Raw genomic sequence first — 14,719 nt, forward strand, 5'->3', positions numbered from 1 at the left:
TATTGTAACAGAAAAGCTACTTCCTCTTTATAAACAGTTTTATCGAGATTAATTCACATATCATACAATTAAAGCATACAATTCAATGTTTTTAGGATATTCACAGGGTTGTGCAACCATCACCACAATACAGTATAATTTTGAAACAGTCTTTCCCCCTAAAGAATCTAGTATCCATTATCAGACAATCCTCCTCCCCCACCCTTCCCACTCCTCCGTCCTCTCAGCACTAAGTAATCACTAATCTACTTAACCTACTTTCTCTCTCTAAGGGTTTACCTATCCTGGACATTTCATATAAGTGGAATCATACAATATGAAGACTTTTGAGACTGGCTTCTTTCACTTAGCATAATGTTTTCAAGGTTAATCATGTTGTAGCATGTATCAGTACTCTGTTCCTTTTTAAACTGAATATTAGTCCATTGTATGAATATACATTCATTAGTTGATGGACATTTAGATTGTTTCCATTTCATGGCTGTTGTGAATAATGCTGCTATGAATATTCATGTACAAGTTTTTGTGTGAATGTATGTTTTCATTTCTCTTGGGTATGTGTACCTAGGAGTGAAATTGCTCAGTCATATGGTAATTCTACGCAAAGCTACTGTTTTGCCTGCCTAAAATCCTTAGCTCCTCCCTCTAGTAACGATACTTCCTGCCTCCCTTCCATGTTGCTGTATAATTTCTCCCTCTTTGGCTACAGTCTTGGTGGAACTGTCAATCAACTCATCAGGACCTCCCCTGGCCAAGGGGTGAGCATGTGATCCAAGTCCTACCAATCAGATGCTCTCTCCCTGGAATTTGATTCTTTGGCAGGGGGACAGCCAGGGTGAAAGGAGTAGGAACTCATTCGCCACTATGCATTCTTTTTCGATCACCTACATCTCAGAACTGCACTCATACTTCAACTTTGTCTTCAAGTATTGAATTATATCATATCCTCCCAATAAATTCTCCAATAAATTTGTTTTTCCCTTAAGCAGTCAAAGGTAGCTTCATTGCTTGCAACCACCTTTAGCCACATCTTGAACACTTTCTTTGGATAAATAAAAATGCATGACTATCTATTACCTAAAACTGCTCTTTCTGTTGATGCTATAATTTAGTCAATTCGTATCCACATCCTCACCACCAGTCTATCATCCAAGAGGGAAAGGAAAAACACTCTCCATTATATGCCCTGATCCCAAAATGAGGAATTCAAACAAGTCCCTGAATTCACCCTGTGTCCCAAAGACAAAGATGCAAATGCTACAGTCACCAGTAATGGTTCTTCTTTCTTGGTCAAGTTATAATATGGGGCTTTCACAGAAGCATGCTCCCTACTCTTTCATGTATATAAAAAGGATGCAGTTAAAACAAATTAAAGGTTTGCATGTTTTCATCATGCATTAACCCACAGACCCACAGAAGAGTCCTTCAAACAAGAGATTATGTTCGAAATGCTCTTCTTTCCAACTGTGAAAGACAACATGCACAGGACAATTAGAGAGATGATTTTATTCAGACATTGGCAACAAGGAAAACATTCATTAATGAAGAACATCTCAAAGAAAAGAATGGGACTTGTGGTTTTATAGAGGGAAGTAGATAAGGGAATACTGAGGCAGAGAGGAGGTGAGTATTAACTGAGTCATATGGGAAGGGTGGTTCTTTGTGGTTTGTTCTTTCCTAAACAATAAAGCTTGGTGAACAAAGTTCAAGGTAGTCCCTTCTTTCCTTCCTTCCTTTCCTCCTTCTTTCTTCTTTCTAGATTTTTGTTCATTCAGAAGATATATATTGAGTATCTACTTTTTTTTTTTTTTAAATCGGCACCTGAGCTAACAACTGTGGCCAATCTTTTTTTTTTTTTTTTTTTCTGCTTTATCTCCCCAAATCCCCCCCGGTACACAGTTGTATATCTTAGCTGCAGGTCCTTCTAGTTGTGGCATATGGGACGCGGCCTCAACGTGGCCTGACGAGCGGTGCCATGTCTGCACCCAGGATCCGAAGCCTGGGCCGCCGCAGCAGAGCGCGCAAACTTAACCACTCGACCACAGGGCCGGCCCCTGAGTATCTACTTTTATGCCGGGACCAGGGCTCTGGACTTATGATAGAGGATCCTGCTGCCAAGGCCCTTGTGAAAAGAAACAGAGCTTAGAAGCTAACTTTACCTGCATAGGCTGAGTGAGCACTTGTTTTTGAGGCAGACTCTTTTCCTCTTACTGCCTCTTTCTTATCATTCCCATTTCCCCGTCACCTTCCCTCTCTTGGTCTCTATGCCTTGCATCAAGATGCCTATTTGACTGGATAGCACTTGTTGATGCAAAATAACCAATAATCAAACATTCTGTAGGTAACAGAGACGAGATGAGTTTCACTTGAGTCAGAGTGAAGATTATAACCTGGGAAGGTCTTTTCCAGAAAGGAAGAAAGTGTTCTAGAGAAGCATGGTTTTCAGTACAGTCATATCTTTTTGAACAAAGAACATACAGTAGGCACAACCAGGATACATTTTCAAAGTTTCAGAGAGGTATTTAGTTGCAAATTAGTGGGTCAACATGACCCTGAGAGGAAATATTTTTGTGAGTTTTGTTAAGAAATATGTTTATCCTAAAGTACTAGGGGGATAAAAAAAAAGGAAGGCATGGGACAAATTCTGAATGTAAAAAGACATTATAGAAGGTTTGTGAAAAAGGAACCTTGAGAAAAGAGTTTTATGCATGGTCAAGCTGGCTAAGATTAGAATAAATTTAATTAAGTAAATAAGTTTTAGTATCAAAAGTAAGCTTGTACAAAATTAGAATTTGGTTTTCTCTTTCTTAAAAGGATAATTTTCCTGGACTTTTAGTCTGCTCTCGATCATGAGATTATAACAGGTTTTTCTTTACTTTTGAGTAAATCTACGTAAAAGAAATCCTATGTTTTGTCAAAATAATTTCCTGTATTCTAAAAGGCTGAAATCTCTCTATTATTTTGTTTTATTTATTTATTTTTTTGTGAGGAGGATTGACCCTGAGCTAACATCTGTGCCAATCTTCCTTTATTTCATGTGGGATGCCACCACAGTGTGGTTTGATGAGTGGTGCTAGGTCTGTGCCCAGGATCCGAACCTGCAAACCCTGGACCACTGAAGCGGAGAACATGAACTTAATCACTATGCCCCAGGCTGGCACTGGAAATCTCTCTATTAAAAGAATTCGAGTTTTTAAAAAGATTGTTTGTCTTTAACATCTGTTGTCACTTTGGTTAAATGGATAGCTAAGCATTATTTCACAGCAACCAGTGTTTCAGAGCGATACAAGATCAGCAAACACCTGATCTCATTTGGCCAAGTGATTTAAAACCTTTTGATATTTTTGACAAGCTACCCCAAATTCAAACCCTAAAGGAAATCTTTCTTTTGACTTAAATTTCTCTGAGAATTTTCAGAAGGTACCTGCGACTTCTCAAAGAAATTTCTTCTCTCCTCCTATAATGAGAGTGAGGGCTTTAGTAGTAGGTAAATTACTGGAAAAGAATTCCTGTTTGAAGAATTCCTACCAAGTTACACAGTGACTGGGGAACTCATTTCACTGAATAAATAATTAAATCTATTTGTGATGTTTGGCCAATAATGCAACATTTTAACTAATGATACAATCAAAACTCAATAGGGAAAGCTTTCAGAAGCATTTAATCTCTCATGGCCAAAAGCTCTTCAGCCAGTACTTCTCAGTCTTAGATCTACACCTTTTGGTCAACATCATCTGTCTCCTTTTGAAATAGTAACAGGATGGCCTATGAAATTAGATGAGGAAATGTATGAACCAACTTTCCTTAAGTGGATGTACGACATTGTTTTCAGGGTCTCATTGAGGTGCTTAAAATAAGTGAAAGGTTGGTACCTGATTCCTTTCACAGAGAGCTTCTGGGAGATGAAGACTTTAAGGATCACGGACTAAACCTGGAGAATTTACTTATTGGATGAAGCATCAAATAAAAGACTCTTTGCAGCCATGTTGGAAAAAACCATAACATGTACTTTTAACCAACCTGTGTGCTGCAAAATTAAAGGGCATAGACTCATGGATTCACAGTTCTCATTAAAAAAGTCTTCTTCTGCCTGCGTGGATTTCAACTCCTGTTTCTGACACCTGACTTCGACTGACCAAGATAAATTCCTCCAAACCAGGAAGAGAAGAAGATTACATCTGTTGTAGACAGCTGTCCCAAGACTCCTGACCAGGCCTGTGTTCCCCATCTTATATCCCCTCATTTAAATCCTTGTGAGGCTGAAACCATATACCCATTTTATAATTGTTCCATTTAAGGTTTTCAATAGCCATGGTTCCATCTATAGAAGGACAAGTTGAGATGATAGAAAGAGGTAGAATCAAGCTCATTTGAGATATTATCCCTCAATCTTGTCCCACTTTGCAAAAAAAAAACATTAAAATGCCAGCCCTGGAATTTTGAAAGCAAGGCGTCTTCGCTGACAGACAACGGACTCTTCCTGTTTCTGTCTCTCTCACTTTTAGATGCCTCTCCCCACACCCTCACTCTCCCAGGAATTTTTACAAATCTCCCCTCTGACTCGAGTGGGGCTAAGCCACAATTATCAAGGTCACTTCTGTCTCAGGAGACCCATTTTCAAGGTATCAATTTAGAATCCGTTTCTGGCCAATTCCTGCTAATGTATTTTCTGAGACATTTTGGGGTCCTTCATTACCTTACACTTTCCTATCTCCCTTTTTGGCCAGATGATAGCAAGTCTCCCTTGTGGGTATCTCTGATTGGATGTCTGGAAGATAAAGATTAAAAAGAGGATAAAGAACCCAGAAACAGTAGAGGTAAAAGAAAAAAAAAGGAAGTGTCAGACTGACCTGGGAAGCCAAATCAGGAGCAGCAGCCTTTATCTGTACACACATGGCAATTCGTGAGCCACACTCAGGAGGAAGAATTTTATCTCAGGGAAACAATCACAGTGCTTCGGTTGTTTCTTTTAGGGGGAAAGGTCTCTTTTTTTTTTTCTGCTTTTGTTTTGTCTACTTCAGAACAAATTTTTTTAAAAAAGATGTTGATGCATGGTTTCTCTTTGAATTATCTGTGCCCATCTCCATGGGTAAAAGATGACAACCATATTTATTTTTACCTTATCGTGTCACATTTCTTAATTCTGAATTCATGGACCCTTAAGAGGTCAAGATAGGTAAACATCTGAAACATAGATATCTTAATAAATTCTTCTGGGGACCTTACTTTTGTTAGTTATTTAAAAGGGCTCAGGATTAACCCAAAGTTAAGACTCATTGCTTTAGAGGATTTTTAAAGAATGGAATAATTTTATCATTTCTTCCAGCCAGTAAGCAAAAGGGACATTTGCAAGTAAAGAAGGGATTTTGCCTCAGCTTCTGTTCCATCTCTCCTCCAAGGCCAGCACTTGACGTGAGTGAGTATAATTCAGGGAGGGAGAGATCGAAAGGAGCTACAGAGTATGTATGTGATCACTGCAATTTCGCAGGGTAACAAGAGGACACTTTTCAAAATTCTTGTCTATTCAGTGACACAAAAATGTAAAGAGAAATGGGCTCATCTTTCATTTGGAGAAGTGTGCCTTCAAGGTCAACTGGTTAAGTGGTGTGGACCAAGTTCATTCAAGTGTCAGATAATGTTCTGATTCTTTAGAATGTTTGGAGGGATTTGTTCTCTGATGAGGCTGAAAAGTCACCACATTAAGGCTATCAATGACTCATCGCAAAGGTCGGGGCGGGGAGGGGGGCAAATATTCCCTCCCCTCAGTACAGCATAAATGGTTGAATTCATTCTCCCAGCTTTCAACCTGCTTCTGAAATGCTCTGAACTGGATAATGCAGAGGGGGCCAGGGCGAGGGGGAGTCTACTTACTGTCCACTTTGGTTTCTCAGTAGACAGCACAGCCATATTTTAAAATTATTAAATATTGTATTTAGCAAGCCTTAGAAAAGAAGTTTGCTTCTGACCAAGGCGTTTCATATTTAGGAACTGTTTACCTCTGACCAACTCCACAGACCCTCTAGGGGCCATCATTAGTTTTAAAAGTTCCGCAAGTGATTTTGATGTGCAGCTAGAATTGAGAATCCTTGGCTAGAGTCGGAAAAATCTGGATTTTTAACACCATTTTCCCATAAATCCCTTCAGACTCAAAGACTGTTTCTTTATCTGTAAAGTAGGGACACACAACAAATATTACATTAGGCTTCAATAAATATGGAAAAAGAAAAAAAGGACACACACTTCAAATTATGTTAATCCTTTTCCAGCCTACAATAGACACTCTCCCTCACAAAGAGTTATAAAAGTGACAAATGTCTCATTACCATATTCAAATGTAATGAATTTAAAATAACTGGGTTTTTTAAGATGATTAATTCTGACCAAGCATTTTTTCCTCTTTGCTGAGTGAATAATGATAATAAATTTACAGTAAGCAGGTGATTCACATTCTGCTCACACTCAGAGATTGCCCGGTTAGAACGGGTGCAGAAGACCAAGCCGTCTTGGCCGGCTGCCTATTCATCCATGGGATTATTCTTCTTACAAACAGACCCAGCCCCAGTAAGATGAATTCACGCCCAGCTGAGACAACTGTCTTTATCCCCATGCATCTTCTGGGAATGTTCCCCGGTCCCTGCCACATGGCCTACGTCTCCTTTTGTAATGATACGAGCATCCATTTTTGAGTGCTTTCTCTGTGCTAGTCAATTTGTGCTAATTATTTTACATATATTACTGCATTTAACCCTCACCACAGCTTTGTGAATGAAGTGTATTATCTCGATTTTACAGATGAGGAAATAGGCTTACAGAGGTTAAAAACTTGCCCGAGAGCACAGAGCTAATATTTAACACCTGGATTTGAAGTCAAGTCTATCTGGCTCTTAACTACCACACTAAATTCCTTCTTGGCCCACCCAGATTTTGCCCTTTGTTCTAGCCCAAATCAGAGAGCAAATGAAATCTCCATCTCAGAAAACCCAAATTTAGCATCTCTGTTACTATAATAGCTAACGTTTATTGAAGGCTCACCAGGCACCAGATACTTTATAAGCCTCTTTCTTTCCTTTGAACCACCTCTTCTAGACTTTCCACATATATTTTTAATTTGTAAACTAATGAAATATTGTACATGTTGAAAATTATATGTATGTACTGAAGGGGCTCAGAACAGGCCTCCCCAAGATGTGCCACTTTGGCATGTGGAATATTTTGGTCTAAAGGTAATTGAGACCCTGCAGGCTCAAGAGAAACTTTTACCTCTTTCTTGAAGAATTTAAATTGGAGACCTAGCCCATAATAAGAGTTATTACCAGAAATAAATTTTTATGACCTATCTGTACATTGGGCAAACCTCTAATTACTGAACATGTGCTCTTCTGGCCATCCTCTGAATTGCCTTCCTTCCCTCTGAAGCCTCCGGCCTCTATTCCATTCCTTAGCTCAAGATGGCATATATACCTCATTTTACCATTTTGTCTCTGAATCTCACATGTATATGGGGTTCCTGTACATATGCAATTAAATTTTATTTTCTCCTGTTAATCTGTCTCATGTCAATTTAGTTTTTAGACAGCCAGAAGAACCAAGAAGAGTAGAAGAAAATTTATTCCTCCCCACAGTACTTACATATATATATATATCATGTCTACTCACTTCATTTCTATCACTCTTTCCTCTTCCCCCTCTGCTCATATAAAACTATTTGCATTTCAAAGAACCAGCCAAGCTATCTGTTGCCTTTAGTCTTTTGTATATAATCTTCTTCTGCAGCCTGCTCCTTCAACACTTCTTTCCTTCTCCCTATTCATTCTTTAGAACTCAGTTTCCCTTACCCTCCAAAGATGACCTTATGTGTCCCATGTCTGAGCTGGTCCTTTTGGTAGCACTTAGGCTATATTTTCATTTATAATTTATTTGTCTCCCTCATGATGTTGGGAGCTCCTATACCACAGTGATTGATGCATCAGCTGGGTACCACATATGGTAGACCTGCAGGAATTTTTTTTTAAATAAGGGAATTAATTCCAGTTTCTGTAATCCATACTAAGCTACCTAGGCTGCACCTCAGGTCATATTTCAAATCCCCACATTGCCAGCCTTTGTGATGTGGAACCAAAAGTTTTTTGGTACAAAATAGCAGGAACATGTAGAACTATTTTACTAGATCAATGACTCTCTCTTTTTTTTCAATTATTAGCTTTTCCTGGGCCATTCTCAAACTTGGCCTTTTGACAGACATAGAAACATCAGCTAAAATCAATTTGCTTCAGATTTAGAAACAGGAATAGAGAGCAATTAGACTAATTAAGTTGCTAACCTTACTCCAGATTTTTTGTCTTTCTTGCCACATGGGACACAATTTCAACTCTTCGAAATTAATGTTAAAATTTAAAATAGAGTGTTTTTGCTTAAAAAACAATAAGACGAAAACAAGTTGCTATGTCATAGGGTGCAAGATTGTTACCAAAACTGAAGTGGGCTCCCTCCTGGCGAGTTAAACCAGACTCTCCACCAAAAGTAGTTGTCTCACAAAGTAAAGTATATTTGCTGCAAATAGGAGACCATGAGGAATCATTGCCAGAGTCATGGCATCCCCAAACAAAGGGACGCAGGGACATTTATTTCGGATGGGGAATGAATATTCAAAAGGGAGAGCTGGGTATTATCTTGTGCAGGCTCTGTTGGAAAACATGCTTCCACATACACTGGAGGTTATGGTAATAAGGCCTAAGCTCCTCCTGGAGAGATCTTAGCATTAAAAATAAAGCAAAGGTCATAGACACAGCTCTTGTGGTGAGGCTTGGTCTGATTCAGGGTGGTTGGTGATTGCATCTTCTTAACATAACAAAAGGAAAAATAACAATTTGGAAAAACCATTAAAATATCCAAACCTACCCTTGAGTTCATCGGGGTAACTAGTCAGTGACAAGATCTTTTTCCTGACTGAGAAATGACAAGTCTTTGCCTCCCAATAGAGGGTCAAAGCACTCTTCAAAGAAAAAAAATCTAAAACCAGAGCATTCTAGCATAATTAGAAAAATTCCAAGTCGTTTGATTTACAATCAATATGAGGCTATTGCCATTTAAAATGGAGAATCCTGAGAGTTCTAAGATTTGCTTCTTAAAGAATCCATCAGTCCCCAAACTGCCTTCAGGTGTGTGAACTGCTCATGAAAAGCCCTGTGGGCCGTGGTGCTGAAAGAACAGTTCCTATGATGCTTTTTCACCTACACCAGGAGTGAGACCTGGGAATCTTCTCCAAGTCAGGAAGCATCAGCATCGCGTAACGAGAAAAGAATTTCAGTAGAGATGGTCTCAGATTAGAGACACTAAAAAGCACTGTTTCTCAGAGTGTGCCCTGACTGAGAACCCCATGCAGCAGAAATACCTGGGAGATGCATTTTAACCTGCAGATTTCTTGAATATGTTCAGACTCTGGGTATCTATGGTCAAACTGCCCTCTAAAAATGTTGCACCTACAAATATTCCCAGAAGCGATGAGAACCTATTTACTACTTTACTACACCTGCACCAACCTGAACACGCCATAGGTCAAGGGTTGGCAAACTTTTGCTGTAAAGGGCCAGGTAGCAAATATTTTCAGTTTTGTGTACCATGCATTCTTTGATGCAACTATTCAGCTCTGAGCTGCAGTTCGAAAACAGCCATAGGCAATACATAAACAAATGAGTATGGCTGTCTTTCAATAAAACTTTGTTTATGGACATTGAAAATTGAGCCATGTAATTTTCACATCGTGAAACATTTTCTGATGTTTTTTCCAACTATTTATTTTATTTTTTTATTGAGATAAAAAATCACATAATATAAACACTACCATTTTAACCATTTTAAAGTATACAACTCAGTGATTTTTAGTATAGTCACAATGTTGCACAACCATAACCATCATGTAATTCTTTTTTTTTAAATTGAGATATAAATGACCCATAACAGTATATTAGTTTCAGGTGTAAAACATATAATGATTCGATATTTATATACATTGAAAAATGATCAACACAGTAAGTCTCGTTAACATCCATCACCGCATGTGGTTACAAAATTTCTCTTTTTCTTCTGGTGAAGACTTTTAAGATCTACTCTCTTAGGTTTTTTTCAACGATTTAAAATAGAAAAAACACTGTTAGCTTGTGTGCCACAGCAAAACAGACATTGAGCTGAACTTGGCCCATGGGCTGTAATTTGCTGAGCTTAAGATAGATGCCACTAAGGCAGATGCAGTAGTTACAGAAATTACTTTTGTCTAGCAGTTAATTTTCACAGCAAGTGTAAACGGTAAAACTCCTGTATTTTCCCCTATGCACTTCCATCATTCTCTTTTAAAAAGCTATAGGAAGGGAAAAACTTATTTCAACTCAATGGAAAACGCCCTGCAAAGATATCTCCTGCAGAGGAGCTGGGAGACTCAGATGTGTGCACATAAATGAAGTTCTCAGGTCTCCAACTTTAGACCACTTCTGAGCCTCATCACAGAACTTCTGAGGACACCTAGAATGGAAGAGGGCTGCTGAGGCTGCAGAGGAGCGCTTGGTGAAGCTTGCATAACTGTGAGAATCATCTTATGACGACCTCACGAAGCAAGAGTCTGCCATTGTTCTAGTTCACGATATTTGGCTTCTCTGGCCTAAATACTTGGTGGGGAGGAGCCCAAAAACTAATAACTCATCAAGATTTTTCCTAAGAATTTCTCTCTAGATTTCATATGAATTTCCACATTATGTATAAACATTTCTACAACTATTATCGTTTGATCCTTACAGCAGTCTTGCTCAATCCTATAGCGACTTTGTAAAATTGCTAACTCTATTAGGTTTATTGTCCTATTGTACAAATTGTAAAGATTCAGAGGACTGGAGTGGCCTTCCCGAGAGTCCTTTGCTAGTAACTGATGCTGCCTGAGCTAGAATCCAGATTGCCTGATGTGTTCTTCCCATTGCTCCACAAGGACCCTCAAAAAATCCCACTGAATGAAAAGACAAAGCATTTTATTTAATTCAATATATATTTTATCACATGGTACCAGGCACTGTACCATCGTTTTGTGCATTCATCTGATAGCCTGAATATTATATAGTAAAATTCTTTTATTAAAATATAATTTTGAATCGTAGGATCATATCCATATCCATATAGCCATCCTCAAATATTATAAATGCGTGTATTTTGATACTTACTGAATTCTTAAGCACTAAGTATTAAGCAGTGGAGGGATTTGTAGAGACATATAAGAAATGGCTGGGCTGGCTCACTTTTCAACAACTTTCCTTATGGAATAAGAATATCAATATGAAAGATTAGAGATTCACCTATGAAAGATTCTGATAGGGGCCAGCCTGGTGGCGCAGCAGTTAAGTTCACACGTTCCACTTAAGCAGCCCAGGGTTTGCCAATTTGGATCCCAGGTGCAGACCTATGCACCACTTGTCAAGCTATGCTGTGGCAGGCATCCCACATATAAAGTAGAGGAAGAAGGGTACAGATGTTAGCTCAGGGCAAGTCTTCCTCCACAAAAAGGGGAGGATTGGTGGCAGATGTTAGCTCAGGGCTAATCTTCCCCCCTGCCAAAAAAAATGATTCTGACACGTCTATTTGAGACAAGCAAATTCTAAGATGGCCTCCAACAGTCCCATGACTGTGGTTGTATACACTTTCTCCCAGTTATTTGATCAAACATTAATCTACATGCTGCTCTGAATGGATTTTGCAGTTGTAATTAAGGCCCTTAATCAATAGATTTTAAGTTAGGGAGATTACCTTGGGTGGGCCTTGCCCAATCAGGTGAGACTTGAAAAGAAGTCAGAGAGTGAAAGCATCAGAGATTGTCCTGCTGATCTTGAAGTAGCAGACAGCCATGTCATGAACTGCCTATGAAGGGGGTCACTTGGCAAGGACAGGAGGGTGGCCTCTAGGAGCTGGGAGTGGTCCCTGGCTTACCGTCAGCAAGAAAATGGCTGTCAGTCTTGTGACTGCAAAGAACTGAATTCTGCCACCAACCAATGAGCTTGGAAGAGGACCTCAAGACTGAGATGAGATCTCAGCCTTGTGTGACACCTTGAGTTCAGCTTGGTGACACCTAAGCAGAGGACCAAGCTAACCTGTACCCAAATTCCTGATCCATGGAAATTCAGATAATAAATTTATGTTGTTTTAGGCTGCTAAATTTGTGATAATTTGTTATATAGCAATAGAAAATTAATACACTCTCATACAGAGAGAATTAAAACCTTTCTTCAGGAGCCTACATATATTATTTAATCTTATATTTCACACCCCACCCCATATAAGACAGAAATCTGCTTATCTCATCAGTCGCAGCTCTCAGCTTTCAGCTCTGCTGTTGAATCACTGGTTTTCCAACAACTCTTTTCCTCTGCAACCCTTGACAAAAAGAGATCAACTCTCGTCAACACTGCAGACTCAGTTAGAAACTCTCCTTTTCCAGGGTGGAAATTTGCCTCCCACTTCTAAACTTTTCCCCAAAGTCTCCTTGCATTACACATTGAGATTTAGCACTCCAGCGTTCTCTTCACCTCCCAGACCCACTCAGCAAAGGATGGGAAGTCCATATACTGATAGCTGGAGGTGTTATTTGTATCTACAAAAGCATTGAAGTCTTAAGTTATAGAACAGAACTCCTAGAAAGGATTTCAGATGCCACATGAAGACAGGAGGAATTGGGACAGAGGGCAAATGCAGAAGTGATTGTTACATCAGAAGTCAAATCTAGGACCTCACAGCTGCAGGTAAGGTTAGTATTGCAGAGCGGGTATGACCCAGCATATACTTAGTTTCCGACTCAAAAAGTTTCTCACCTCTCATTCAGGGTCTCCCACATTCTAGCCCTGTCCAGTCTTCCTGGCCTTATCCATTGCCACTCTACAAGCATTGCACTCTCCTGCCAAGCAAGATTGCTCACTGATCTCCCCCATTTCTCAGTTGGCCAGGAATGACCTCATCCATCTCCCTCTGTCAAAATGCCACTCACCCTTCGTCGCTTGTGTTTGCTTTTCAGAAAGGCTTGACTGAGCTCTAGTTCTCTTTTCCTCTTGTGACACTTATTACAGTCTGAGCAGCACTATATTTGAATATTTGCCTTATCTCCTATATTGTAAACTCCCACAACACCTTAATATTCCCTGGCATAAAATGAATACTCAATAAATATGTGATGAATTGAATTGATTAAACAGACCGTTTCCCTTTTGTTACTCCAGCAGAGTTCTCCTCTCCCCTTAGCTGAAGGAGAACGAAATTGGCTCAGATATTGTCTCTTCTGCATTTGAACTATTTTAGAACAACAAACAGAACTGGTCTTTGGACACACACACAAGAAAAGGGATGAATAAGCCTAATTCAAAAATTCACAGTATTTTTCCCAGGGACAAATTTCAAAGTGGTTTCTTAGACATTATTCAATGTCTTCAAAGGTAAAAAACAAAACAAGTAAACATGATTTCTGTATCATCAGATACACTAGAATTTTGGGAAGAGTACTTAAAGATCTGCAGAAACGGTTATATTTCTAATAAAATTGGATCTGCCTTCCCCATGGAGAGTTTTCATTTAAGCCTGGTCCTGAATTAAAGTATTCATCAGGATCCAGATGGAAAAAGCACTGGTTGTAAAAATCCAAATGGTGAAATTAATCATCATTATATGCTTTGAGACTGTATTTTATTTACTGATTATTGAATTTTTACATAAGTAATTATGGACTTGCCAGCCAATGTCAAAAATTATACCCATAACAATGAATAACTCAGCTAACAATATTATATCCTTGTAGTATTTTGTTACAAGGGTATTGCCAAGGTCTACATCCAGCAGACTTACCATAATACTATAGATGTATTATAAATCCTATATGTTTCTTAAGTCACTCAATTTTTTTAGTTTGACAATTAATTTTTCACTAAAATTAAGCCATAAAAATAAATTGTTATATTAAAAATAAAATACTTCCCCAGATAATTAATCCACTATAATTTTTTTTTTTTTTTTTGAGGAAGATTAGCCCTGAACTAACTACTGCCAGTCCTTCTCTTTTTGCTGAGGAAGCCTGGCCCTGAGCTAACATCGTGCCTGTCTTCCTCTGCTTTATACGTGGGACACCTACCACAGCATGGCGTGCCAAGCGGTGCCATGTCCGCACCCGGGATCGGAACCGGCGAACCCCGGGCCGCTGAGAAGCAGAACGTCTGAACTTAACCGCTGCGCCACCGGGCCAGCCTCCACTATAATTTTCCCGTGGTATGTAATCTCAGGTTTTCTTTAGAAAACACTCAATTTATATATTCATTAAATGTATGGTTTTGAAAATTTTAGATTAGTCTTTCTTGATGTGCTCTAGTCAGTCTTAGAGCTGATCAATCTTATTGCAAAAGACTGCAATATATATTTTTGTAGGTGTAAATTTAATAGCCAAAAAATCCTTTCTGATACAACTAATGATTTTGTAGTACATTATTTAAGCGTATAGTCATGTTAATATTTTTTTTAAGAAATAAACACTTTAGCAAGTTAATCTTGTACTTTAAATATTACAATTCCTAGTGACCAGCCAACATTAAGAATTACTAAATAAGTTGTTTGACATCATATAGTCAATTGAGTAAATTTTAATGTGAGCTCTGCTTTAAAATGTCCATCTTTAGAAACATTTTCTGTATCTTATTATTCTGTATCTTATTAT

Source organism: Equus quagga, chromosome 7, assembly GCF_021613505.1.
Source record: "Equus quagga isolate Etosha38 chromosome 7, UCLA_HA_Equagga_1.0, whole genome shotgun sequence".
Lineage (NCBI taxonomy): Eukaryota > Metazoa > Chordata > Mammalia > Perissodactyla > Equidae > Equus > Equus quagga.